This window comes from Acyrthosiphon pisum, unplaced genomic scaffold (assembly GCF_005508785.2).
Source record: "Acyrthosiphon pisum isolate AL4f unplaced genomic scaffold, pea_aphid_22Mar2018_4r6ur Scaffold_20920;HRSCAF=22531, whole genome shotgun sequence".
Taxonomy (NCBI): domain Eukaryota; kingdom Metazoa; phylum Arthropoda; class Insecta; order Hemiptera; family Aphididae; genus Acyrthosiphon; species Acyrthosiphon pisum.
The window spans coordinates 41,284-46,194 of NW_021770330.1; the positions used below are offsets into that span (position 1 = coordinate 41,284).

Consider the following 4,911-nt stretch of genomic DNA (forward strand, 5'->3'; position numbering starts at 1 on the left):
TAGATATCATTTTAATTTGTACGAAGGTCGTCAGCACTTATCTCAGTATAAATATATAGATTAATCGAATGATAAAATTGCCAGGGGAAGAAAATCCTTTTATGCATTACAACCCTGATAAAGAAAATTTTATATTAGTTATATCTAAAAATTTTCAACTCCAAATGCTTCAACGTTTTAGAACCTCTTCAAACTGGAAAATATGTATTGATAGTACACATTGCATCAATGAATATGGCCTACAATTAACAACAATTGTGGTTGTTGACGAATTTGGAAACAGATTTTCATGTGCGAATTGTATATAAAAAAAAACTGATGCAGTAATGCAAAAAATATTTTTTCAACGGCTTAAGTGTAAAATTTGAATTATTAGCACCCAAATTTGTATGAGTGATTTGTATGACCCATTATACTACAACGCTTGGGAACAAATAATGTTACCTGTGGAGCATCAACTTTTGTGTACTTGACATGTGGATTAATGTTGGAGAAGAAATATTCAGTCAAAAATGAGAGGTTCTCCTGAAAAGAAATGCTTAGTTTATGAATCATTAAGATTCATCAAGAGCTAAATTAAATTATATTTACTTCGTTTAACTATATTGAACTTCTTAATGGATTTATGGCTGAAATAATAAATGACAATACTATTAAATTTAGTGAACATTTCAATAGTTATTACTTGAATAGAGTCAAACAATGGGCATACTGTCACCGAAGAAACTGTGGTATTAACACTATGTATTTGGAGTCAGTGCATAAGCCCTTGAAATATTATTATTTACATGGTAAGAAAAATAAGCATTTAGATACCTGCATAATTATTTTACTTATTTAACTGCTACCTAGTAGACTTGAGGTTGACAAATATTTTAATGTACCTATTTAATTATCACTTATTTTAATTTTACTATTACTAGGTACCTAGTCTTAAGGTTGACAAAATATAAAACAAACTTTTCTATAGCACAGGACTTACCCAGTAACACTTATTCTTCATTCATATTTGCAATTATATAATATGGTGTAAAGTGGGATTACAATCGTAGATTTTCCTATCAATTTATTTCCACATCATATTAATATGTGTTATTTATTTTTTCATAATAATCGAATGAACGCATGTATATTGTATAATGTATAAAGTATAAACATATTCTATACTATAAAATGACAATATATATATATATAAATTATAAAATATATTACGTCTTATCTGTATGATTGATGATTATTATTTATTATATCACAATATCACATTATAATTTTTATAAAGGATGATAAGAAATATGATTTTCACAAATAGTGATAACAACGTGAACGATTCTGATTGGTCGCGCAAGTTTGCTCCCGAGACTCGTGACGGCAGCCATTTTCTGCGTCTCACAAAATTGCCGTCAGACGTCCTGTTTATTTTGTCATGATGCTTCACGCAGGTCGCAGAGTCGCGTTTTTGCTTTTAGAAACAATTTAGACACAATGCGTCTATGTTGGAAAAGTTAAGTTAGTGTTTATTTCTTTTCTTGTCCTGTGTGGATCTGGCATAATACGAGTTTTCGCGTAGGAAACGAACGCAAACGGTTTGCTCTCTGTTTAGTTATTGATACTACATAATATATTACCAACTATGAAGTTGTATTTAGGTACTTGCTTCCGCGAATACGAGCTTATAGCTTAATAGTGAATTCACCGGTCCAGGAAATAAAGTTGCGGATACAAATATTTAATAAATTTATCAAAATCAAATCAAGATTGGTAACACTCGAACACGACATTGAATAATATCATAATTTGGCTACTCGAGAAGAAGTTGGCTGTTGACACTGACGACGTTAGTACAATATGTTTATACTGTTTACTACAGGTTTGAATTAATCTACATTTTCAAAAAGAAAAATCTGATACGTATCAATTAGGAATAGTTATGTACCGACTCGTATTGAACTCTGAGTCCGAAATGGTCGGTACGTAGTACTAGTATACTGCACGTGAAACTTTTTGAGTTCTCAACATTTATCTGATACATATCGATCCACTCCAATTTCTATCTTGATAATCTAGTTCTAATGGCGACCTGGGGAAATTATATATATCAGCTTTCAAACATTTTAACAAGTAACCTTGTAGCCAATTTTTTTTAAAAATAATTAATAACAATATGTTAAACGCTATGTTTCTTGTAGTTTTTTAAGCAATATTTTTTAGTTTTTGATTTTGAATATAATATTAATTTAGTATAGGTACCTATTTAAATGTTTTAATTAATTTTGATTAAATAATTATAAATAATTAATTGTCCATACTGGAATCACTTAGTATCAAATAAGTGTTTTACATCATAGGCCAATATAGTCATGGCCATACCTGCGAAAGTGCAAAATCAGTTTCTCCTAGACTTTTGAGTTAATAATTTATAAATAGCAAAATATTTATCGCGTAACGTAGATACTTACACATTAGTGTAAGTAGCATAAATGTTATTAATATTATATTTTTATATATTTTAGGTGTAAATCTAAACAACAATATATTATGTTAAAATATTAACTAGGTACTTTTAATTTATTGATTATTAAATATTTAGCTTAGTAAAAATTAAGCAAACTTATTTTTTAGTTTGTATCAAGATATCCTTATCTTGACAAAATCTAGGACAAAATATCCAAATGTATCTGTTTATCCGAAAATAAGTACATTACACTTGAATTTCTAACAAAATTAGCTCAAATATCAAATTATTTAATTAGAAAAATATACCTAATATAATGTAATATTAATAACATAAATATATTATATAATGTATAAATTACGTTAGTAGTAATAATATCACAAAATAAACTGCACAGTACACACACATTAGTCAAATATACAAATAATATAAAATAAAATGTAAAATAATTTGATTTATGAATACAGAATAAACACAATAAAATAAAATAAAATAAAATATTAAACCGATAAAACTAATCGTTTCTAGATCCTTTTCTATTTTATTATAAATTTTTTTATTCAGAGAATTTTAGTTGTTTTGTCAAAATGCTTGAAAAATATTTTAAATTTTAACTTCCGATACATTTTATTTTATATTATTTGAGTATTTGACTCATGTTTGTGCAATATATTTTGTTATATTTGAGCAGCAACAAGTGACGATTCAGCAGAAATAATTATATTTAAGGATGAATGGAATCATGTTTGCCTGAATATTGAATCGTGCCTTGTGGCAGTTCATACTTGCCTTCATTTATGAGGAAATTACAGTAGTTGCAATTATTTTCTCACCGTCCATTACTGACACTGTATGTTAGGTATACTGACATTTTTAACTAAACAATTATTATCTATTTAAGTGTACATAATTCAAATATCATACATAATATTAGGGCTCAGAACTACATGCATTTGCATATTTCTCAGGAAGCCACGTATTCAAAATCTGATTTAATACAAATTCGTTTCATGATACATAGAATTGAAATACAAAAAATTATGTTCCATATTTTGCTAAATTGATATGATTTTGCATATTTAATGATTTTAAGCATATTAATGCATATTATGTTTATAATTTAATATAAATCAACAACAAACAAATTGTTTATACTATACAGAGTATTAATTGTAAATTATTATGATTTACGGTTTTATTTGATATTTTTTCAATAAAAAAAGATTTATTTTTACCAAGAGATCGTGGCCTCCATAGAGTTTCGAAGGAAGTTCAAATGCAATTTGGTACTGTTGATAAAATTGTAGCTTTAAAAAAAATTTTAAAAAAAGTATCATTGCAAATACAAATATGCTCTGGATACCCGTTTACCTCCAGATCCAATAATAACCCGTTGGGGTACCGGGATGATGCTGTACTTTGTTATTTCAAATAATTTGAATTTTAAATATATTTGATTCCAATGACAGCTTTAAGTAACACAGTTTCAAAAAAAAAAATTTTCCAAGTTATTACCATATAAAAATAAAATTTTTATACAAAAAGAAGTGCATATTATATACCCATATTATTAACGCATACGTATGCACATATTTCATTATTTTTTTATATTATAAAAGTAACAAATACAGATAATTAGTAACAAAATCAATCAATATTTTTTTGTATCTTGCTATCAATGAGTATTTTTGTTTGTAGGTGCATTTATAGCTACTATATTGACATACAATGTTGATGTCGCCTATGAAGATTGGTACAGCAGTATGTGATGCTGTCTTCTTTAAACCACTACTGATGCACAATAACTTCAATTTAAAGGTAAAAACATTGATAGGAGGGCCATAAAATATCACCAACAATTGGGTTTATGTTGTGGCTATCCATAAATTTTGTATCACTAGAGGGTCTTTGACTATGGTGGCTGTTGCCGGTAGATTTTGAACAAAATATCCAATTTGTAGGGTCCTGAAAATTTGGCACAAGTTATGAATATTTAATTTTAATATAAATAAAAATAAATATTTTGTGACGTTTAGTGTCTACCTATTTATTAATAAATGTTATTTTCGTAATTTTCTAGGGAAGTACGTGAAAAGTCAAGGTAAAATCTATAACAGCATCAGTGAACAATGAATTCCATCCCTTTAATGATTACCTTAACAATAGATTAAAAGTACCATTGGAGGTGAGATAAGTAACTGTTTGGAATTTGGTGAACTGGCTGAACTGGAAAATGCCGCTTGCCTATACTTGCAGAATCATAGAATCTAAAAATTACCAGATGGCAGTTTGGACCAAAAATTATAACCCACCGTATTAGAGGTGGTCTAGCTGTATTAAATAATAATTGTGCAGTGTTTTTAAAGCACCTTTTAAGACTTCTTTCGATGTGTTAGATTTATTTACAATGTTGCCTTATTGGAAACCATCCATTGACATGTTAGTTGAAAGAAAAGATT

The 4,911-nt window shown here is 27.8% G+C and overlaps 1 long non-coding RNA gene across 1 annotated transcript; it reads left to right on the forward strand.

Annotated features, from left to right (window-relative positions):
• The first annotated feature begins 1,367 nt into the window (after window positions 1–1,367).
• LOC100574571 lies at window positions 1,368–4,834 on the forward strand. The gene is made up of 3 exons (XR_119533.4): window positions 1,368–1,834; window positions 4,151–4,270; window positions 4,533–4,834. It is a non-coding gene; the product is annotated as an uncharacterized LOC100574571 (long non-coding RNA).
• The last annotated feature ends 77 nt before the right edge of the window (window positions 4,835–4,911 follow it).